Below are 25,865 nucleotides of genomic sequence, written 5' to 3'. Positions count from 1 at the left end.
AGAAAATAGATGCTTGTATTTGGATATGCCTTCTAGTTAGTAAAGCTACAAAGTAAAATGGCAATAGGTTGAAATTTAATCTCATTGACTGAATACAACAAATCTGAGAAAAATAAGAAAGCTTAATAATGATAGTCCCTTGAAAATGAGTGAATAAAACTCCTGATGGCAATAACTAGCTAGGGAATTACAGTTGGTTCTCTCTTGCTTTCTTGCAGAAAATATTTGCTATAAATTTAGGGTACTCTGTAAGACACAAAGGATATGTCACATAACAATAATAATTAATCTTTAAAAAAAGATTTATTTATCTTTAATACTCTTGTGTGTGAAAATGTTTGCCTGCATGTATGTACGTGCAATACATGCATTCCTGGTACTCATGGAGGCCAGAAGAGGGTGCAGCTCCCTGGAACTGTAGTTACAGCCAGTTGTGAGCCACGATGTGGTTGCTGAGAATTAAACCTGGGCCCTTTCCACAATCAGCAGGGGCTTTTAACCCCTGAGCAATCACTCCAGCTCCCAGACCTTTAAATAAGTATGAGACTTACTGTTAAAGTACCAGCCTAGCATGCACATGACCCTAGGCTTTTCCTATGTAGCTCCAAAGACATGTAAACAACACAGACCTTCTAAAAAGTAAGTTTTCTTAATGTTTAGTAGTTTGGGGGTATGTTTTTAACAAGTTTTATAGCATGTTAAATTCAAGGAATGATTTTTGTAATATATAGTTTGTCTGGTTTTTAAAGAAATGAGAACAAATTCTTTAGAAATTACACAATCATCTCAGAAATTCAGTTCCAAGCTTGGGAGTTCAATTGAGTTTGAATTTCATATCTGCCACTTACATGCTATGGGAGGTAGGGGGAAGTTATTCAGCTTCTCTCTCTTGTTTTCCTTTTCTTCTTATCTCATTATAAGGATTGAGATGATGTATTATAAGTATATTTGATGTACTTGTGCATTATTACAATTTTTATTTCATTTTACTTTATTTTATGTGTATGGGTGTTTTGCCTGCATGTATGTCTATGCACTACATGCAAGCTTGGTGTCCTCAAAGGTCAGAAAAATGCATTGCATCACCTGGAATTAGAGTTACAGACAGTTATGAGCTGCCATGTGGGTGCTGGGAATCGAACCCAGGTCTTCTGGAAGAGCAGCCACTGCTCTTAACATTGAGTCATCTCCAGTTCCTTTTTCATTATTGATTTTCATGTGCAGTGTGGTAAATTTGGTGATTTTTATAAGGAGTATGTTTCAATCTATATATTTTAGACTTGTAAGGTAGTATATTAATTTTAGGAGTGAAAAGACTTTTTAAAATGTGAATGTGTATTTTTTACGTTTTTACTTTTCATTCTACTTTCTGTTACCTTCTGAATGATGAGAAAGAGAGTAAAAAAGACAACAAAATAAAATATAATTATATTTCCCCGTCTTCATAATTCTTGCAGAGTTGACATCTTCAGCTGCTATTTAAAATGAACATATATAGCTCTGTATAAATTCAGGAGAACATTAGGCTGAAAATTCTCCCCTTTGGTAAAACTGACACCGGCAACTTGTATAGCATTTGGAGATCTTCCACTTGGAGGAGGCGTCAGATGCTCTGGCCTCTGGTTCCTAGCAGTGATTCTCAATGGAACTAAACAGCAGTACATGGTTCCAGCTGGAATTGCTGCCCATCTGCTGGCTGTGGTAATGTGGACACAGGCTGCCAACCTTTCTCCCATGCTTAGCTAATCTCCTAGCAGCAGATAGGAAGTAACACTAGTCAATCTTTTCCAAGATGCCCACACTGTAGGTGAGGAGGACTCTGCATTTCCCTTTTCTCCCACTGAAGAGCCCAAGGGATGAAATGTCAAAGGAAGATCTGGTTTGATCCTTCCAATTGTGTAAATGTTCTGTCCTTGAAGTTGGGCATGAACTCCTAGCACTAATGAGTCAGGAGGTTTGGGAGATCCAATACAGTCTGAACTAAACAGTGCTTTCCAGGCCAACCGAGGATACACAGTGAAACTCTGTCTCAAAAATAAGTAAATATATAAGTAAATAAAATAATTTTTGTCATTTTTACTTTTAATGACACTTACTAAACAATGCAAGCTTGAATAGTACAAAAGTAATAAGCACAAACATTCTATAAATAACCAAGATATTAATAAACATTCCATTATACCTTGGCAGAAAATTATTATGATCTTACACTATTAGGGAAAGAGCATGAGAAATTACTTAATCACAGGCTATAGAATGTTTATCAGTAAAATCAATGGAGAAGCAACATTAATAGCCAAATATTCTCTTGTGGTTTAAAAGCCATTGTCTAAATTAGTTGCTGAAAAAAGAAACTAAGTAATAAGAACTACAGAACCATTACTATTTTGATCTGGCTAAAAGTTAGCTGAAAAGATGCTCATCCAATATTACAATCATAATTCAATAATCACAGAAGCTTCAAAACAGAACACAAAGTGACAATCATGAAATCCATCAGCTGCTCTAATAGCAACTTACTGGTGTATGGTGACTTATACTTTGAAATAAAATTTCACAGATGTTTTCTTAATATAATAATCTTTTGAAGTAGGTGGACATGCATCATTATTCCTGTTTTTCAGAAGAAAATACTGAAATCCAAAGAGATTATATAACATGGAAATGTCAGTCTTTTGATTCTGTTTTCTTGTGTTTAAGATAGGTCTTCTCTTTTCTTTTTCTTTTCTTTTCTTTTCTCTCTGATGGCCTTAGATGTTAATAGTCATCATATGGTGTCCACCATTATTTGTGTGAAAGAGTTCAAATATTCACCTATACAATGTGCGTGAGTGTGTGCGTGCATGCATGCATATGAGTATACAAGTGTGTGTGTGTGTGTGTGTGTGTGTGTGTGTTTGTGTGTGTGTGTGTGTGTGTGCTTGACAAAGAGAGAGGAAAGAAACAGTGAGCCATTTAGTGCTGATATTATATTCATCTGTGAACTCACGACCACAAATGAAGTACAATTCTTGGTATTCATATCTTCTGTGTTTTGCCCTTGTTACTGGGCTTATATTTGTTTGAATCAAAAGAATACTGTGGAAGTGATGCTGTGCTGGTTTGGAGACCAAGGCCTAATATCTATGATTTTGGCGCTTGAACAACTAAGATAATATAAAAGGGATGTGACTTCTCTGCTGAGAGAGCCACCTGAATAGAGACATCATGTGGAAAGGCCATTTGAAAATGGAGAGGCTATAAGATCACATGAAGAAAGAAACTAAGTTATCGCAGAATCCTTACAGTCTGCTGTCTGTAGTCACAGTAGTGACCCTGAAGAAGACTATGAAAACTCCTAATTGAATGCTGCCCAGCTGACAGGACTTTATAGAAATGAAGAGTAAGTGATGTTAAGCTACTGAGTTTTATGGTGGTTTGCCACACAACACCAGACAGCTGAAAATATGCAAGCAACGGGCCTCATTATTCTTGCCAAGTCCATAGTCACTGAATGAGTGCCTGTTCCCCAATCCTATATCTCAAAGTCCTGATGTCATGTTATAAATTCTGCAGTCAATACATTGCAATTTAGGATAAAGGAAAGGCCTGCTGTGAAAAACTAGGGAGTTCATGAAATTGACTTATTTCTTGTGTAATCAAAGAAACAATGCTCTTAATTGTTTGAGACAAAGATCCAGGCACAATGTGTCAGTCTAGTTATGAAACAACACTCCATAAACTCACAGCTTCATTTTGCATCCATGAATGCATTTCCATCCTTTGAAGTCTGTTGTGTATGTGGGAGCTTTCAGTTCTGGGAATGTCAACTGGAAGAAGGGAGCAGCAGACTGGCCATGAAACCAAAGGTTTTTTTAGATCAGCACATTTTCGGCACTCTGCTAATTAGTGAAATTGATGGGACTGGTAAAAGACTGAGTGGAAAAAGTATCAAAATACATGTGATGATGAAAATGATGATGCAAGTAGGTACTTTAGGAGCATGGAGATAACTGCAGGCAAGGTGCAGCATCCTTTGACACACACTGTCTCTTGGGCCTTTGTATCTGCTGATATAACCATTTTGCTTTTCAAACATTACAAAAAGATCCCCTCAACTGTATGATTTTTTAAAAAATATACTTTATGATAGTTTATTTAAGCCTTAATGGAAAATATAACCATGGCTTGTCTAATGGAAGCACTTGGTTCATAGGTACAGAGAGACCTGAGCTAATCTATGGTGGGGACTAGCTTTTCCTTTTCCAGCTTTTTTGTCCTGTCCTTCTGGTCTTCCTCTTAGGTGAGCAGATTTTTGTTGTTCTTGTTGTTGTTGGGTTTTTCTTTTGGCAGAAGGTGTTTGCTAAGAAACCAGCAGATGGCCAAGGAAAGCATACCATACAGTCCCCACCCTCAAGGGACTTGGAGTTTAGTTTAGGAAGCAGCAACATGGGTGGCTCCTTACTGTTCTCATAGAGGGTTCAGGGAAGCCAAGGATGAAATCAATCTCCATTTCATCTGAAGAGACGGGCTCAAACGAAATATTTATACACAGTATCTTTTTTTCCCCTGGCTTTATTTTTATGAATCAATGGGCACAATAGCTTCCCTCTTTTCAACCTCTTTTCAGTTGTCCAAAATGCCTCCAACCTTGATATTCATCAACTGCTCTATCACAATATAGCTCCATGACTATCATCTTAATAAAATGTTCTAAGAGCTAAGTAGAATACAAAGTTATATTCCTGTTTTGGATATATAAATTGCTTGGGAGAGGTCCATACAGTGGATTTAAAAGTTGAATGGTGGGTCTGGAGAGATGGTTCAATGGTTAACAGTGCAGAGGAATGTTTGGTTCCCAGTACCCATAGCTGCTGATAACTGCAGTAACTCCAGCTCCGAGGAGACTTGCAGCCCTGTCTTCCCTAGGCACCTGCATTCATGTGCACATACACACACACAGACATGACTAAATGTAAAATAAACCTTGGTTATCTCCCTTCTCCTCTCCATTAGAGCCCCTCACTTTTCCCATTTCCCTCCTCTGATCACTTGTCTTGCTATTTTCTTCTCAATTCTACCCCCCCACAATTATTTCTTTTATTTTCACAATAACTAGAGAAAAATAGCTCATGAATTTGAAAGAGAGTTAAGGAGAGGGTGTTTTATGTGAAAGTTTGGAGGGAGGAAGGAAAGGAAGAAATGATGTAATTATATTATATCTCAAAAAATAAAAAATATATAAAAGTCAAAATGTTAAGTGGGGAGAAGTATATATGAGACTTTGAGGGAGGAAAGGAAGAAAGACATGATGTGATTAAATCACATTCAGAAATAAACAAGTCAAAAGGTGAAATAATCATGTATTATTGAGAGAAATATAAATCTTCTATATTGTTATTTTAATCAGAAGATGGAAAGTGCAATTGTGAATGAGCGGAGGATATATATATATATATATAGTAACCCAGAGTGCACTTAGGGAAACTCAATCTGGTGTAAAAAGGGGCTTGGGAGTGCTGGGATGCCATGAGGAAGAAATCAACCTCTCACTCCACTTTCTGTTTTTAATTGGATGTCAGTGCAGCTAGCAAGATGGTTCAGCCTCCAACCCATTTGACCTAAGACTGATTTCCAGAACCCATGGTAGAAAGATAGAGCAGACTCCACAAAGGTGTCCTCTGATCTCCACATGAAAACCATGGCATGCATGTGCCTATGTGGGCACACACACATACACACACACACACACACACACACACACACACACACACACACACATTCAGAAACTGGTGATTCAAAATAGAAAAGGGAATAATAGGACTGACATAGTGGAAAGCATCTTTTCCTTTTCATTGTAGAAATACTGCATGTTGCCTCATGCATAACACACTATTAGTCTTATCATGTCTGGGGGGTTCATTCTGATATATGGATGCTTATGCTCCTGTATCCTTACCTGTGCATGGAACACATACACAACTGATGCGAGCCTGGAGAAATAACTATCTTCATCATTCAGACTTGCTGAGAAACTTTCATCACCTTCTTGCTTAGAACTGAGAAAAGCTTACATTGTATTATAGAGTTCCAATGTTCTTCAGGATTAGGTTCCAAAGCAGAGGGCTTTCTAATACTTCATACCCCAAGGAATCTAGTGTTTGAACAATTTGTATTTTCTATAAGAATTGATACAAATAAGGCTAAGAAGACAGGTTCCTCTTTGTGCCTCAGTTATCTTTTTGACATATTGGAAATGATTGGAGTCCCCTCCCTCACAGCATCCTCATAGAAGTTTACTGGTGTTAGAAAGTCCTTGGAATTACTTTATTATGCAAGAGATAAGTTTACAGCCAAGTACAGTAATTTCTGACTATAATTCCAGTACCCCAGTACTCTGGAGGCTGAGGCCAGAGGATCTCCACAAGATAAAGACCAGCTTAAGTGAGTTCCAGATCAACCTAAATTGATCAAGTGAAACTCCAGCTCAAAACCAGGAGAGACGAGTTTACTGTATGTATGACATGGTTGCTTTTTTTTCTCAGTTGTCTTTTGAACTCAAAAGACATGCAGTGAGTATCCTGGATATACTGGCATTTTCTCTCTTCCTTCCTCTTGAGAACTAAAGGAAAAATACACTTAATAAAATTGTGGAAAAACAAATAAACCTCCATAGCTCAGGCCAGCCAGTCCACAGGCTCTGTCTAGCTGTCTCTAATTTTCTGTTTGATTTTCCACAACTTAGAGGCAAGATCAAGAGTTGTTTGAGCAGAAATTAAATGTGCGAAAATGTTTTACCATCTGCTGTCATATTCTTGGATGCTATCCCTCCAAAAAGTCATTATTAAAAATATTTATTGGACATGAACAATATATCGAATTCTGTTCTAAATATGGCAGCTGCCTCACAGTTATTACTCATTTGAGAATGCGCTAGATATATCCCATCCCTCAGTCCTGCTACTCTTGACACCTTTTCCCCCTCCTAGAAAGAGAAAGATATTGGAGATTATGGAGATTATGAAGAACCCTTAACACAATGTGCATAGTAAAGTTTGGAAATGTTGGCTGACTGGTACATTTGTAAAGCCTGTTTCATCATGCTAATTGCAAATTTCTTAAGAGGCATAGACAGATTTTATTATTTATTTATTATTTTACATACCAATCACTGTTTCCCCTCTCTCCTCTCTTCCTGTCCCCTCACCCCACCTCCCTTCTACCCCCCAATCCACTCCTCCTCTGTCTCCATTCAGAAAGGGTAAGGCCTCCCGTGGGAGTCAACAAAGCATGGCATATCAAGTTGAGGCAGGACCATGCTCCTCCCCCTTGCATCAAAGCTAAGTGAGGCATCTCACCATAAAGAATAGGTTCCAAAAAGCCAGCTTGTGTGCCAGGGACAGATCCTGGTCCCACTGCTAGGGGCCCCACAAACAGACCAAGCTACACAACTTAGGATTTACTATTTCTTAGGTATATGGACATTTGTTAGTTTCTTTTTTTCTTTTTTTGTCTATATAGCCAACGTCCCACATGTGATGCTCTAGTTCAGGTTTAAAAAACAAACAAACCAAGTAAAATAAACTGAATATGGTGGCACATGCTAGTAATTCTCAGGAGGCAGAATCAGGAGGATTTATGAGTTCAAAGCCAGCCTTGGTTATGCAACTGTACCTGGAAAGTTTCTCCAGGTCCCACCAAGCCCCATTTATAAAATAATCACTCAGAAGCTTATATTAATTAAAACTGCTTGACCATTAGCTCAGGCCTACCACTCATTGGCTCCTACTCTCAAACTCAGCCCATTTCTGTTAATCTATATGTCAGCACATTTTCTGTGACTCTACCTGTGTGCCATTACATGCTGCTCCCTGGATGGCGGGTGTCTCCCTCTGAGCCTTCCTCTTCTCAAAATTCTCCTTGTTTGCTTATCCCACCTATCTGCCTGGCTACTGGCCAATCAGTGCAAAAGCATTATTCCACAGCATACAGCAAGGTCTTATCTCAAAATAAAGAAACAAAAGGCAAAATACCAGATTCTTGTTTCCTGTCTTCCCTTGCACTTAGGATATTCAAATATAGCTGTTAGATCAGTAATAGTAAGAAGTACTGAGAGAAATTCTTTGCAGCAGCAGCAGCAGCATTTGCCATCCCAGAGGTGGCAGTGGTAGCAGAGTTAACAATGAAGGCTGTGGTGATCAATATTCACGGAACTGACATAAATCTTCTCTCCAAAGCCTCACAATTTTGATTCCTGTTCCAAGATCTTGACTGCTTATTATCCAAGCATGATTCTATAGCTTTCTAGGTATGTGCACAGCCCCAACATACCTTTAATTAATTTCTCTTTTACTTAAATCAGACAAGGAAGTATCTTCTGCTTTTATACTAAGAAACTTCTTCCCTAGCCTCTCTAACAGATAGAAAATAGACAGTTCATGGTCCATTTATCCAGTACTATTTGGAGTTATACTCAGAAGCTTTAATTCTACAGTATTTTCTGGTTTTAACTGTTTTTATATATTATTTTTATCTATATTATGCTATCTTAAGGTACTTCCTTACAAACAGATATCATACAACCTTTGTCTATAAACTCAGAAATATACCAAGGTCCTGAAAAGGAACATGCTCAATACAGTTTTCATTGATCAATATCACCTAGATAATATCAGAATAATAGTCATTAGCACAACTGAATAGAAAGGTAGATAACATTCTTTCTGGACCGAGACAGAGTTATTTAGATTTAAAATTCAGTACCACATAAAAGGAACAAAAGATTTTAACTCAGTTCAAATTGCTTTGAATTTAGTTTAGTCAAATCAATTTTTGTGACTAGACAGTCTTAAAATGAAGACCGATTGTAGGTGTAACCTCCAGGCTAAAATTAGATAAAATAAGAATGAAAGGATAAATTTCAATGGCATTGGCCTAATATCAGGGTTAGACTAATAATGCATTCTTTCCTCCTCCTTTTTCTTTCCAAAGTATATTCATGTAACAAGGTCAGAGAATGTTGGTTTGGTGTTGGGTACCAAATGAATTAAAGAATGAATTGACAACAGATGCAATGGAGAAGAAAGGTCTGAAATGGCAGCCTTTATTGTGAAAATGACCTGGAGATGAAGGTCCAGTTCTAGGAAGGGAAGATAGCTCTCATAGTAGCCAGTTTCTCGCACCCCTGTGTGTGTGTGTGTGTGTGTGTGTGTGTGTGTGTGTGTGTGTGTGTGTGTACTACTTATGTCAAAGCATAGAATATTATATGAATTCAAAAAATCAGGATCTGATCCTACAGATGTTAGTGTTTTGATGAATCAATATTAAAAAGTTAACTCTTGGGGCTGGAAAAATGGCTCAGGAGTTAAGAGCACTTGCTGCTCTTGCAGAGGGCCTTTGTTTGGTTTCCAGCACCCACATCAGGTAGTTTACAACTCCAGTTCCAAGGGATCTGATGCCCTTTTCTGGCCTCCATAGACACTAGGCATGCATGTGGTACACATAAAATCTTGCATGTACACATAAACAAAAATTTAAAAAGGAATCTTTAAAAAGTTTACTCTTTTTTGTATTCATTTAACAATCATATATTGAAGACTTCTTCTATCTGTGTTGCTGTAGACTCTGGAGCTGGATCTGCAAATGAGACAGATAAAATCCTGAACTAAAGAATTGATATTCTAGTAAGACAGATAAATAATAAGCCAGTAAAAAGGCAGAAAATATTTCTGTGTATCAGATAGTGGTAAGTACTATAAAGAAAAGTAAAATAGAATACAGAAAGCAAGGTGATGGAAGCTGGTATTTCAGGAAGGGTGGCCATAGAAGTTCTTTCCCTGGGATGCCTATATTTGGCAAGAGACTTGAATAAAATGAAGGAGTGATCAAAGCGTGATCTGAGCAAAGGTGTTCTAGGGGGTACGCAAGACAAGGACAACATCCCTGAGGTATAATTATACTTAATTTGTTCGAGAAAAGGAAGGAAAGCATTGCGCTCAGTGTAGGAATTAAAGGAGACAAAAGAGGAGAGTAGTTAGGCACTGTGCTACTCAGATCTTTCTTCACTGAAAGACTCATCACTCCAGCTGATCCCCCTTAGCTATGCTTTAACTGATGAGTGTTCTCTCAGGAAAGGTCTTACTTCTTCCAGGGTCAGCACATATGTAATGGATAACCCATGAGGGAGTATACCAGCCACATCTTGACCCAACTCAAGACAATTCTAAAGAGTTGTTCTACTTTCAGAACAGGAGATAAGACATGACTGAAATTGAATATGAATTGAAGTTTGTTGCCCATTCTTATTTCCTTCTCTTCCATGGACGTGTGTTAATTACAAGGGAACTCTCTTTAAAAATATAAAAGGAAAATCCCAAAAAACACACCCTCTAAACTCCATCTCAGACAGCCCAACTTACAGAAGTAGGTGGTAATTCCTTTAGTAAATTTGGTTTTACTTTTAAGAGTGTTGTGTAAGATTTTGTCCTAAGCAGAGGAATGTATATTCCAATTTCCATTTTAAAGGGATTGGCTCCTAGATGGATAAAGGTATATAATAAGAAAGCTGAAAGTAGATTCTCCTCCAATAGTCATGACTTCACTGGCACTCAGTAATTAGCTAGGTTTCCAGTACCAGACATGGTTTCTCTGTTGTTGAGCATGTCCTAAATCCAATTAGAGAACTGTTGGTTACTGCCAAGGTATGTGTACCACTACTGTACCCTTGGGGTTATCATGCCAAGCTACTAATTTCCTACACCAGCAAAAATTCTTAAGCAATAATCTATAAACATTTGTTCTTATACCCACAGATAACTACAGCCTTCACCCCTCAGCAAGGAAATTTCTTTTTGCAACAGACAGAGACCAGTACAGAAAACCACAACCAATCAAAATTCAGAATTGTTGCTCCCATTTCCAGGGGATACATCTACAAAATACTCCCACAGATAAGGCTCACAGAACATTGCAGAAAAGATGGTGGAAAGATTATAAGATCCAGAAGACCAGAGAGTTTGGTGTGAGATTGTGTCTCCTAGTAGTATCAGAAGCTACTACATCCATAAGGTCTGCCCAAACTTGAGCAAGGATGACACTAATGAACATGCCCAAGTGGACAGGGAAAAGCCCATGTAGCCTCAACCTTCCACACAGAACTATAGGCAACTGAGGAAAGGTAGTCACATCAATTAGTTGTCTGGTGTCAAACAGTCCCGAAAACATACATACAAGTAAACTTATATGGACTGAACAGGTTATATTTATGAATATATATGTATATACATATATGCGTGCAATCACAATTTGTGCAAAAAGAGACCATGAATCTGAAGGAGAGTGGGGAGGGTTAAACCGGAGAGTTTGGAGGGAAGAAAGGGAAAACAAAACAAAGCCCAGAAAGTTCGGAAGGTCTTGATGTGATCCATGCAACAGGTGACGGTGACATTAGACTAGAGAAGGATTAATGAAAATAATGGGAAATGGATAGGCCCAAGATGGATTCTAAAGGCAGAGCTGAAAGGATGGGGTGATGCTCTTTATCCCTTTAAAGTATCCATTAAACTCTACAATTAGCATCAGACAAAATGTCACTCCCTTGTTCAGATGTATACAAAAACCTCATCTCTTAATTCAACCGTATATAATAAACAAGCTGAGCTTTTGGAGGCACTACAGCTTCTACATCAGAAAACTCAGACCACTTGATCCCAGATTTTCTGCAAAAAATTAAAAGAAGAAAAGAGTCCATTAAAAACATAGGTATTTTTACAAGTACAGCATTGTTTACATGCATAATGACACTAGTAAAGATCAAGTCATCTCTCATATCTCTCCTATTTGTAACTTAAGACCTTTGTTTATATCACAGGAACAAATGTCACTGGTCTACCTGGGAGTACGTCCTTTTAGTGCTTAGCAGGCTGTGCACTTTTTACACTATGGGTCAGTGAGTTATGGCCTACAGCACATATCTAGCCAATTGCATCATGTTTTCAGAGGAACCGCATCACAAGAATACTGTGGGATGTTCTGTATGGCAAATGTGTTGCTCTGATTGGTCAATAAATAAAACACTGATTGGCCAGTGGCTAGTCAGGAAGTATAGGCAGGACAAGGAGGAGAATAAAGCTGGGAAGTGGAAGGCTGAGTCAGAGACACTGGCAGCCGCCACAATGACAAACAGCATGTGAAGATGCTGGTAAGCCACAAGCCACGTGGCAAGGTATAGATTTATAGAAATGGATTAATTTAAGCTGTAAGAACAGTTAGCAAGAAGCCTGCCACGGCCATACAGTTTGTAAGCAATGTAAGTCTCTGTGTTTACTTGGTTGGGTCTGAGCGGCTGTGGGACTGGCAGGTGAGAGAGATTTGCTCTGGCCGTGGGCCAGGCAGGAAAACTCTAGCTACACAAGAATATTTTTTACATCATTTGTGCATGTGTGTTTTTGTGTGTGTTGTTTATGTGTGTGTGGTATATTCATATATGTGTCTATACAAGTACGTGAACATGTGTGTGCTACATGTGGTGGTCAAATGTTATCAGTGACTATGTCTCTCCAACTTATGATTCCAGACAAGATCTCTTCCTTGAATCTAGAGATCACTGAGTGAGCTACACTGGTGGGTTAGTAAGCTCCAGGGATCCACCTGTTTCTAACTTCCCAGAACTAAGATTATAGAAGCAGGTGGTCCAGGTTTTACATAGGTGCTGGGGATCTGAACTTAGGTTCTCTTACTTCCTTGGCAAGAGCCTCACCAACTGAGCTATCTTTCTAACTTCAGATTTCTGTTTTTAAATGATTGAATCAAAATCAAAACAAGAACTTTTATAACCCCTAAAATGTCTATTGAACTCAAATTTCAATATCCATATAGAACTTTTATTGGTACAGGATCAAATTCATGGGTTTAGGTATAGTCAGTGATTGCATTTTTGCTCCAAGAGTAGAGTAACTGTCACAGAAACCACATAGTCTGTGAAGCCTGAAATATTTACCAGCTAGCCCTTACAGAAATGTTTGCTGACATCTTGTTCTCACAGCAGTATAGCCTGTTGAGAGTGGGTTAGTGAGGCTGGTGACCTGTTCACCCCTGCTAACTTTGTTCCTCCCGGATACTAGTGTGATGAGCAATCATTCAGGGTCATTTTTTAAGGTTTATTTGAAAGGTCTATTGAATTCTAACTTTTCCCATGATTTCTTTTGGTCATTTAAAGGTCTATTGTGATGCCTTTGGGTGTTGGCTCTTTTTTATTATTACAAAACACAGGTTTCAGACCTTTCCAGCTGACCTTGTAACTGTCAACTAGTCATACCCACCAAGCAACATGCAGTGACAAATGAAAGCAAACAGCAAATAATTTAGTGCCAATCTCCTCAATTTTCTATGGTGCACACTTCAGTTCCTGTTTTTGACCCTTGTTCCTGTTCCTTCCATTTTTTGAGTGCCCTAGCAATTTGGACTTGACATTTAAACTTGATCTTCCAAGTATTAAGCCTTAGTATTCTCCTGGGATATTGACTTATGTTTTCCTCTATAGTCTTCAGCTTATAACTGTCTTCTAGGATGCTCTGGACTGGCTGTGAAACCAGAACGCCTTGTGTTCTTTTTTTATTATAACATAGCTTTTTCTTTTGTCATCCCAAACCCTTGGCAACTATTAACCACATTCCATTTCTAAACATTTCACCATTGCAAAAGGAATCACATACCATATTTTTTGTTTCACTCTGTATGGGTGCAGGAGATTCATTGTAATTGTTGCCTGTATTGATCATTCATTCATTTTCATCACTAAGTTGCATTACATATATGTATCACAGTATGCTTAACCAGGCATCTGTTTAAGGTTATCTAAGCTGATTGCTGACTTTGCTCATTAAAACAAAGATGCTACTGACATTCATGTATGGGTTTTTATTTAGGCCCAAGTTTTCATTTCTCTGTAATAAATGCCTGGGAGTTCAATTACAGATGCCTTTGGAGTGAGGGTGGGTATTTTCATGCTCAGAGAGACCAAGAAGCTGCCTGAATGGGTTCAGTTGATATACTGGAGGTATATTTTACTCATTTTACCCATCCACTTCAATATCTTTTGGATATGAGCTATAAGGCACAATTAGTGTAAGTACTTCTGAGTGCTTCCTTGTCATTGGCAAAACTTCCTATGATCTCTTGTGCAAGCAGTATCTCTTCTGATAGGTTTCCATTCAATCAAAGAGTGGAATGAATGTATCCAGGCTCCCATCCATTGCTAGGACAAGAATATGGAATCTCTAAGTGTGGCTACCTTCTATTTGTTGTGTGCTGTGAGTTTTCCCCTCATTCCTAATAATTCAAAAGACTATCTTTTCACTACCTTTCAGACATTTTCTTGAAGTGTCATTTCATAATTCCCAGCAGGCATGGGACTAAAAGGATCTATAATATTTTGGATGATTCAGGGGTCTGAGATCATTTTAAAAATAAGTAAAGAGAATCTGGGCATAGTGGTACATGCCTGTGATCACAATACTCTGGAGGCTGATTCCAAAGGATGGAGAGTTTCAGGCCAGTCTGGGATATGCACAAAGGTCCTGTTTACAAATAACAGAAAAAAAACAACTGAACAAACAATATAATTACAGAAACAGACAATTAGAATAACAAAAATTAGAAATATGTATAAGTTTTGACCTTTATTATCTTCTCAAAACAATGTTATTCAATAGGCACCTGTCTTAGTGTTCCATGGCTGTGAAGTGACACCATAACCACAGCAAAATTTTTATAAAGGAACATTTAACTGAGGCTTGCTTACATTTTGAGAGGTTTAATCCATTGTCTTCATGGCACGAAGAATGGTGGCAGATACGATGTTGAGGAAGTAGCTGAGAGTTCTACATCCAGACTACAAGCAGCAGCAGCAGCAGCAGCAGGAGAGAGAGAGAGAGAGAGAGAGAGAGAGAGAGAGAGAGAGAGAGAAAGAGAGAGAGAGAGAGAGAGAGAGAGAGAGAGAGAGAGAGAGAGAGAGGAGAGAGAGAGAGAGAGAGACTGGAAGTGGAAGTGGCTTGGGCTTTTGACAGCCCAAAGCCCACTCTGAGTGACACACTTCATCTGACAAGGCCATACCTACTGCAGCAAGGCCATACCTCTTAATCCTTCTCAAGTAGTGTCACTCCCTGATGACATTATGACAATATACAAGCCTATCAGGGGCCATTCTCATTCAAACCGCACATTCTACTCTGTGGCTTCCATATACTTGTAGCTGTAGCTCAATTCAAATAAAATAAAATAAAAATGCATTCAGTTCAACTTTAAAAGTCCATATCATCTTTCAGTCTCAAGACTGAAAGTTCAAAGTCTTTTCTGAGACTCAAGGAAATCTCTTAACCCTAACCACCTACAAAATTGAAATGAAAAAGCAGATCACATACTTCCAAAATACAATGGCACAGAATACACATTAACATTCTATAAGGGAGGAAAGGGAGCATCGTGAGGAACAACTGGACCAAAGCAAGACTGAAAACCAGCTGGACAAACTCCAAACTCTGTATGTGATGTGAAAGCACTCTTCAGATCTCCAACTCTTTTCAGCTTTGTTGACTACAACATGCTTTTCTCTGCAGCTCTCCTTGGCACATATCTCATTATTCTGGCATCTCTAACATCTTGAGGTCTCCAAAGACAACCATGTTTCACATTTATAGCTTAATACAATGGTTTCTCTGGGCCTCTACACACAGACAACCCTAACATATACCTAACCTTGGTGGCTTTCCTTAGTCGCAGAGCAAGATTGTACAACCCTATTCTTGAATCCTTGGCTCTAAAGCCAGAACCAAATAGCTGAACCTGCCAGGTTCTTCTGGTTGCTGGGGCTGCAAATTGGTCCCCTTGTTCAAATACATTTCCTTCAGCTTTCTGGTTTTGGTGATTTCTGTCACTGCTTAAGGCTTTCTTCAATTTCTTTCTACAATTTGGAAGCTTAGCTGGGTGAGGTCTTGCCCTGAGGTCACCACTCTTTTTGTTACATTTATCACCATACTTTTCTTTAAAGTTTTTATCTCCTTGAGCACTGGACTTAGCTCCATTAAATATCTTTTTCTCCTCAAACTATACATTTTGTATTTTTCCTTGCTCAGTTTTATCCATTTCATTATGGATCTGCATAAGACTCGCCACTAATAACTACAAGACAGAGTCAACATTAGGCTGTCCTGCTTGTATGCTAATGCTATTAATCTAATATTCTTTAAATGAACATTAGGCAGACTTTTAAGACAGGGGCAAAAAGCAGACAAATTATTTGCCAAAGTATCACAAGAATGGTCTTTAGGCCATTTACTAATATTCTTCTCCTCTGAAACCTTCTGAGCTGGCCCCACATATTCTACATTGCCCTCAGTACCACTCTTCCATGCTCTTACTAGTATTGTTCATTAAGTCCCTCCTAAAGCTCTCAACTGCTTCCCTAATCCAAAGGCCCAAAGTCCACATTGTGCCAATACACAGCATGGTAAGGCCTGTCACAGCAACACCCTGATCTCTGGTAACAATTTCTGTCTTAGTCAGTATTCTATTGCTGTGAACAGATATGACTATGGCAACTTTCGTAAAGGAAAACATTTATTTGGAGCTGGCTCTTACTTTCAGAGGTTTAGTCCATTATCATCATGATGAGAAGCATGGCAGTGCACAAGCAGACATGGTTCTGGAGAAGGAGCTGAGAGATCTACACTCAGAACTGCAGGGAACAGAAAGAGAGGGAGACCCTGAGACTGGCTTAGGCTTTTGAAAGTGACACACCTCCTCCAACAAGTGCACACCTACTCCAACAAAGCCACGCTTCTTAATCCCTTTCAAGTAGTACCACTACCTCATGACCAAGCATTCCAATATATGAGCCTATTGAGATCCATTCTTATCCAAATTACCACAGTGCCTATGACTATTACTGGTTTCAGCCTTTTAAAAACATATGAGGGTTTTCCTGGTTTTTATATACCAGAGTAAACTACCCAGAATTCTGTGGGACTAATAGAAGAAGAGTTAATAAACACAATTTTATATTTCTATCATTTTCTTAAAAGAGGGAGAATGAATTAATTCCATCATAAAGGTCAAGGGACTATAAGTGTTTAAAGAAGAATTTGCCCAAAGTTCTCTTAATTAATGCTCATAAAAATCTTAGAAGATAACATAAAATTTTTGATAGAGGTAGAGGAAGTGGGGATGGTGATTAAAAAAATGACCTATGGACATTTGAAAAATCCATATGGAAACCTACTAGTTTATAAATTAATCAGAAGATATAACTTAAAATAGAAGAATTTGAGCAGAAGTAGCCTATATGGTTAGACAATACTCCTAGAACTCATTGGTTTTTAAATGAAAATCTAAGTGCCAGATGTGGGATACTACCCTAGGAGCTATTGATCACAGGGACCCCAGAAGCTCCCAAAACAATAGAGGCTATTGCTATTGCTCTTGATTGCCCACTAGAACTATATGATAAGAACCTATGGTAGACACCACACAGTTTGGATACAGGATACAGAGACACAAGTGGGACTGGCTAGCTTTCAACATTACAGAAGATGATATGCAGGCTTCTGGGGGAAGAAAAAATCATCAGTGGTGTTACCCAGTTGTGGACCCTGTGTGCTAAAATACCTACTTACCAGGCAAAATGAATTCAATAATGTAACAGTGTCATGACTGTTGAGGGGGTAATCACCATTTTTTGAGGCCTTTTCCATGTGAGAAAAATACATGTCTGGTATTGTAAAGCTGGTCAAAAGCCTATATATAGGTAGGGAGGTCACAGCCCTAAGGGATGTGGACCTACTACTAACGGTTTACTAAATGGATGTGTTATCAAAGTACTTCCTGACTATTTGTGTTGATAGCCACAGTCTAGTGTTGCTCTCAGCTTTGGCCTCAAAAGCTTCTTTTTGCAGTGGCTGACAGTTAATGTGGAGACTTACAAATTGTCAAAGTGCAGATAATAAATAATTTTTGGGTGCTCAGCCCTGAGTGGGAAATCTCAGCGAACAGCACTGAAGAGGGGACAGAAAAATTGCAAGATCCAGAGGGCAGGGGAAAGTGTTATGAAATTCTGCCTTCTGGATATGACATGGCTGTTGAAATTATGAACACACAGACGCTGTGGCTACCTGCAGAAGACCTGCATATAAAACATATATAAGGAGGAAGGGGACTACTTGAGAAAAAAGGTATCATCAGGAGTAGAAAGAGGATAAAAGAAGGTAATTTTTGCCGAATATGATTATAATAAATTACATACATATATGAAATTGTCAAAAATTAACAAGGGGGAAGTAATTTTGTAAGGTAAGTATTATTTCCTATGTTTTACAAGTTATAGGACTCCATCTAAACAAAGATAAAGTTAAATAACTTAACCTTAGAGGAAAAGCAAGTTTTATGTAGATTTAAGACATTTTAAGGGGTGGGGCATGACCAGAGCTGAATGTATATTTCAAGCTCTGGCCTCAGTGCAGAAACATTCTATTATAATTTTTTAAATTCTGCTAATTCAATCTCCCTTATTTTTCATTAAGCAAAATCTTTGTGAATACAGTCACAAACTACAAATTTGTTGGTGAGTATAGGCACAGGATCCATTTCTCTGGATGGAGCTGTAAGAAGTCTGTGTACCACTGCCTCTTTGGGTTCAACGTCATAGAAATGATAACCTTGTGTTTCCAGAGGTCAATCTTAAATGATTTCCCAAGCAAGTTATATAAGCATGGCCTATTTAGCTGGCAGATAAATGAGAACATGTATAGAAGAATACATGTTTCTATGCTTGAAAGTACAAGTATCTTAAGAAAAAGATCATTTCTTCATTTTTGCATCCTATTGCTCTTTGAGTATGGTGGTTTGAATGAGAAATGCCCCCTTGTGGAGCCCCAAATTACTCAGGGTCAGAGAATCTGAGCTTGCTTTATCCAGCAGGTGTGCATAAGGGGATGATCTGACCATGGACCGTGTGTTTACCAGGTGCTTGGAAGGGCCTACACTTGGCTGGAGGGAAGTCTTTTGCCTTGCCCCTTGGCATGTTATAAAAAGCCTTTTTGAACAAGCTTCTGTGCTGGTGGATTTTGATCCAGGTCTTCCCGAAACTATCCTGTGTTTCTATCTGTCTCCTCTCTGCTATCTTTCTTTCTAAAAGTTTCTTATTCCTCTCTCCTCCTCATAGGAACCCTGTAAAAGGTGGTACCTGGCCTCCCACAGATGGTGCCCTGCACAGGGACTTAGGTCCAGGGACCCCCACGTCTGCTCCATAGGCTCACATATTTGCACAATTGGTGCACAGTTAGTGGCACTGTTTGGGGTGGTGGTGCAGCCTTGCTGGAGGAAATGAATCATTGGGGGTGGGCTTTGAGTGTTCTTAGCCTCTTCTCATTTCCAATTGTTTCTGTGCTTTGTGTTCCACACTGAGGATGTGATCAATCTCTCACCTTCCTGACCTTACAGCCATGCCTCCACTTGCTGCCACCCCCTTGCAACCACCACCATGATATATTCAGGAACCATAATCCAAATAAGTCCAAAACAAACTCTTTCTCCCAGAAATTGCTTTTTGTCATCATATTTTATCACAACAACAGAAAAGGAACTAGTGGTAAATATTATAGCTCTTATAACTTTCTTAGTTGCAGCAAAAAATAGAGACAGAAGATTCCAGATATAGAATCTTTTTTTTTAATTTTTATTTTGCAATACAATTCAGTTCTACGTATCAGCCACAGATTCCCTTGTTCTCCTCCCTCCCGCCCCCCTCACCTTCCCCCCAGCCCGCCCCCCATTCCAATCTCCTCCAGGGCAAAGCCTTCCCCACAGACTGAGATCAACCTGGTGGACTCAGTCCAGGTAGGTCCAGTCCCCTCCTCCCAGGCCGAGCCAAGGGACCCTGCATAGGCCCCAGGTTTCAAACAGCCAACTCATGCAATGAGCACAGGACCCGGTCCCACTGCCTGGATACCTCCCAAACAGATCAGGCCAATCAACTGTCTCACCCACTCAGAGGGCTTGATCCAGTTGGTGACCCCTCAGCCATTGGTTCATATTTCATGTGTTTCCGTTTGTTTGGCTATTTGTCTCTGTGCTTTATCCAACCTTGGTCTCAACAATTCTCGCTCATATAAACCCTCCTCATTCTCGCTAATTGGACTCCCAGAGATCCACCTGGGGCCTAGTCATGGATCTCTGCATCCAGATCCCTCAGTAGTTGGATGAGGTTTCTAGCACGACAATTAGGGTGTTTGGCCATCCCATCACCAGAGTAGGTCAGCCTTTACTATAGCCACAAATGACATAAAATACCTTGGGGTAACACTAACCAAGCAAGTGAAGGACCTATATGACAAGAACTTTAAGTCTCTGAAAAAAGAAATTGAAGAAGATGTCAGAAAATGGAAAGATCTCCCATGCTCATGGATAGGCAGAACTAACATAGTAAAAATGGCAATCTTACCAAAAGCAATCTACAGATTCAATGCAATCCCCATCAAAATACCAACACAATTCTTCACAGACCTGGAAAGAATAATACTCAACTTCATATGGAAAAACAAAAAACCCAGGATAGCCAAAAGAATCCTGTACAATAACACAACCTCTGGAGGCATCACGATCCCTGACTTCAAGCTGTACTATAGAGCTACAGTAATAAAAACAGCTTGGTACTGGCATAAAAACTGACATGTGGACCAATGGAATCGAATTGAAGACCCTGACATTAATCCGCACAGCTATGAACAAATAATTTTTGACAAAGAAGCCAAAAGTGCACAATGGAAAAAAGAAAGCATCTTCAACAAATGGTGCTGGCAAAACTGGATATCAACATGTAGAAGGCTGCAAATAGATCCATATCTATCACCGTGCACAAAACTTAAGTCCAAGTGGATCAAGGACCTCAGCATAAATCCAGCTATTCTGAACCTGCTAGAAGAGAAAGTAGGAAGTAGTCTTGAACGCATTGGCATAGGAGACCACTTTCTAAATAGAACACCAGTAGCACAGACACTGAGAGAAACAATCAATCAATGGGACCTCTTGAAACTGAGAAGCTTTTGTAGGGCAAAGGATACGGTCAACAAAGCAAAGCGACAGCCTACAGAATGGGAAAAGATCTTCACCAACCCCACATCTGACAGAGGACTGATATCCAGAATATATAAGGAACTCAAGAAATTAGACATCAAAGTGCCCAACAGTCCAATTAAGAAATGGGCTATAGAGCTAAACAGAGAATTCTCAACAGAGGAAACTCAAATGGCTGAAAGACATTTAAGGAATTGCTCAACATCCCTAATCATCAGGGAAATGCAAATCAAAACAACTCTGAGATACCACCTTACGCCTGTCAGAATGGCTAAGATCAAAAACACTGAAGACACCTTATGCTGGAGAGGATGTGGAGCTAGGGGAACTCTCCTCCACTGCTGGTGGGAATGCAAGCTTGTACAACCACTTTGGAAATCAATATGGCGATTTCTTAGAAAATTGGGAATCCATCTCCCCCAAGATCCAGCTATACCACTCTTGGGCATATACCCAAGGAATGCTCAACCACACCACAAGAGCACTTGTTCAGCTATGTTCATATCAGCATTGTTTGTAATAGCCAGAACATGGAAACAACCTAGATGCCCTTCAACTGAAGAATGGATAAACAAAATGTGGTACATATACACAATGGAATACTACTCAGCAGAGAAAAACAATGACATCATGAGGTTTGCAGACAAGTGGATGGATCTAGAAAAAATCATCCTGAGTGAGGTATCCCAGACTCAGAAAGACAAACGTGGTATGTACTCACTCATAGCAGGATACTAGATGTGGAACAAGGATGACTGGACTGCTACTCACATCACCAGGGAGGCTACCTGGAAAACAGGACCCCAAGACAGACACAGGGATCGCCCAATGACAGAGAAATGGAATGAGATCTACATGAACAGCCTGGACAAGAGTAGGGGTAGTGAAGGGCGAGGGTCAAGGGAAAGAGAGCTTGGGTAAGTGGGAGATCCCAGCTGGATCAACAACAGAGAGGGAGAACAAGGAATAGGAGACCATGGTAAATGAAGACCACATGAGAATAGGAAGAAACAAAGTGCTAGAGAGGCCCACAGAAATCCACAAAGATACCCCCACAACAGACTGCTGGCAATGGTGGAGAGACAGTCCGAACAGATATAGAATCTTTGCATGAAAGGATATCTGCTTGAAATCTCAACTCACCCAGCTTTGTCAGTTAGCAGTTCTGTGACCTTAGGGAAGTGACATAACATTACTGAACCTTGGGGCTTTTACTGAGAAAATAATAGGATTTCTTTTCATATGGATGTTCAGAAAATTAAATTTCTCATGTCTCTTGTGGAAGAAACACAGAACATTATTTTTTTCCTTTATCCACTCATAGAATGAACTAGAATTAAAAAGACTGAGAGTAAATTCTTATAGAGAAACACTCCACTTTCTAATGTAAAATCTGAATTCCAAGTTGAATCATTTGTGTGTTCAATCACATGAGTGTTACCATAACCCACTGAAACATTAACCTGAGTTTTGTTCACTTATTCTTGCAGTGAAGGGTTTAGGAATTTTCTCATCTTTCCCTGAAACTTGAAAATGTAATCTCACATTAGCTACCTGAGTTCAGAACTCTTTCTTATGAGATTATTACAGGTTTGTGTACTTTACATCTGTAAAGGTATAAATTTTTAAATCAAAGTTTCTTTTTCATTCAAGGCACCTTGATCATGATCATGGTTTTTCCTTCCCAATACCTCCCAGATCCTTCCCAACCCCCCAAATCCCTACCCACCCAACTCTATGTCAACCTAACATTACCTACTAAATCCATGTTATAAAAAGAATGGCCTCAACACTGGTACTGAAATGCTAAACATGTAGTCATCACGCTAAAGGAACATTGCAAAGTATGTACTGAATCTCATAGTTTCTGCCTATTAGTGACCATCTCTCAGTCTTCAGATCTCAGGTAAGCATGTGAAGATCCATGTGATATTTTATAGAAAATTCCATATAAAATAAAAACTCTTGAGTCTTAGACAAAATATCCCTGCCCATATTTCCTTCTCAAACATATAGTTGCTCCTAACTTCATGTGTGTAGAAATGCAATCATACTGTGTTCTGATCTCCCCTCAGTGTGTGTGTGTGAGAGTGTGTGTGTGTGTGTGTGTGTGTGTGTGTGTGTGTGTGAGAGAGAGAGAGAGAGAGAGGAGAGAGAGAGAGAGAGAGAGAGAGAGAGAGAGAGAGAGAGAGAGAGAGAGATTGTCTCTATGAAGTTCAGAGTGGCTTCAATTTCATGATCTTCCTGCCTCTGCCTCCTGATTGTTGGGATTACAGGTGTGCTTTTGATTCAGAGGATTTGGGACTAAAAACTTAAAAATATTCCTACATATGAAAAACAAATGATAGTATATGAGCAGACTAATGTCAACACACCTATTTTTAAATTGGAAAAATGGAAAATAGTGGTTTGTAGAGATTCACTGGAGAAACGCAGGGAAGAATGTTTCATTATCAAGTTTTAATTTTTCTCCTTAGCTGTTATATATCATTTTTATCCAGATAGCCAAGATATGGCAGAATATGACACCCAATAGGACAATGTTAATTCCACAATTCTAGAGGTTAGATATCAGCATGCTTTCCTCTTCCTAGGGGAAAATCTGTTCCTTGTCTCATCTAGCCTCTGGTAACTACTGACATACGTTGGTGCTCCTTGGCTTGTGGACACGTTGTCTTAAGTTTTCCTTCTTTTTTACATCACTTCTTCTGCATATATAATCTCTCTCTGCCTGTGTCTCCAGAAGAGACTTGCAATGATATTTAGGGTTTAGTAAGATAATCTAGGATAATCCTCCTTTTTTAAAAGAGCCTTACTTATACTTCTAAGAGCCTTTTTGACTGTAAGTATTTAGACTTGGTATCTGAGTAGCCATTATTCAACCTAGGATCAATTTAAGTCAAATGTAATGAGATAATGTCTTTATACCCGTGCAGACATTTCCTTCTACAGTTAAGTAGTTTAGAGCTATCCTGGCAGAATAATCCCACCTCCTACTCTGTTGGTTCTCCTCACATTGGAACATGAAGGTTCAGGACTAGAGCTAGGAGTATAGAGGTAAGTAATGGAAAAGAGGCAAATGGAAGGACCCAGAAATTGCTCTGGACAAAAATCTTTCTAAAATAACATCCCATTTAAGAGAGCAACTTAGTGAAGATTTCCCTAAATTTGGCAATCCTGAAAATGAACACATCATTGCCTATAACAGGTTGTAAAGTACAAAGAAACTTAAAAGCCTCCCAGAAAAAAATTGGCAATTTCTACCATCCCTCCTAAAAGAGTGAATTACCTTTGTATTCTCATGCAAATGTGTGAGGTTGTGGACAAGTCTATAGGAAACAAGGCATATAAATTTTGAGATTTTTGTGATATCTGACAAATTTAACAAAACCTTTCAGTTGGTTTTGATTTTTTTTTTCTAGTGAAGATTACCTTTAGTAGTTACATTTTGTATTCATCTCCTGAGCTGGCTTGGCTGCATGGTATTTTATACAATTATAGGCCGATGGAACCTTTACTTCGAGCCTGACCTTCAGATTGCTCCAGAACTCAGGTCAACTCACTCCATACAGGAAGGGGAGCTGCTTCAGGTGGCAGAGCTCTTCAACAGTCACCAGAAGTCAATCTTATCTCCAGTTTGACCAACCTGACAGTTGTTTGCCAGCCTCCTGTATGGTGTATCAGCCTGCACTCACTGCTTCTTCCATGTATGCTGGGAAAACAACTCCACAGGAATGACTGACTGAAGAGTGTATAGTGCCCCATCCATTATTGATACATGCAAACCTTCTTTCCTAGATCCAGAAAGCTAGCTCATGAGAGGTGTGTGGGCATCTCTAATTGCCCTTCCTTGATGGTGATGAGATGGTGGCACTAGGGAAAGTCTAAAAAGATGCATTCTAAAGCTTATTTGTGTATTTACTCTAGGGGTGCTAATGAAGAAATTGTCCATCATGTTTCTGTTTACGAGAACTCCAAGGAAACATTTCACTCTGGCTCTTGGGAACACCAGTTTTAAGCTTATTGCATGGATGCTGTCAATCATGTGTCTTGTTTTTTCTTTCATATTTCATGTTTCCAGCCAGACTCTGAGAACTTAGAACATGTATCTGTTACCATAGTGACCTCCAGCTCCATCTGAACTCCTCCCCCACCCCTACTTTCCTACTTTTCTCATTTACTTATTATGAATTATTCGATATCTTATTAAATGCATTGGTGTAAGCTACCCTAAAAACAGATTGCAGCAACGTGAGAAGAAATAAATAACTTAAAAACACATTAGGTAATTACACAATAATAAAACACATTGTCTTTCAAATCATCATTAATTATAGTTTGTTTCTGCACAGGCCTTTTGCTAGCAAGTCCTGACCATTTTTAGTGAGAAAGAAGATGGGTTGCATTAATGAAACTTCAGCTGAGAGGAAACTCCAGATGAGAGGAACCTCAATTTTTCTTCTACTCTTTTCCTCTCTTCATTTTGCACTATGATTACGGTCCATTTCAGAGTACAAAGCTTCTCTGGCTCGCAGTTTTTACTTTTTCACGTAGGTTAAGTCAAAGTACACGTGACAGAAACAACACAACCTTCCTCGTGTGTAGTGCTCCCTGCTCAGGAGAGACCCTGGGCTATGTGCTTGTTTCCTGAGTTGGTACTTAGGGAGCTGAAGGCTGGGGGGCCCTAGCTGGGCCCGGTAGAAAAAATAAGCAGGGAGTGAGAGAGTGAGAGCTAGAGCAAAAGAGAGAGAGAGAGAGAGAGA

Source organism: Peromyscus eremicus, chromosome X (genome assembly GCF_949786415.1).
Source record: "Peromyscus eremicus chromosome X, PerEre_H2_v1, whole genome shotgun sequence".
Classification (NCBI taxonomy): Eukaryota; Metazoa; Chordata; class Mammalia; order Rodentia; family Cricetidae; genus Peromyscus; species Peromyscus eremicus.
The sequence above is the reverse complement of the archived record's forward strand: the minus strand, read 5'-3'. Positions refer to the sequence as shown.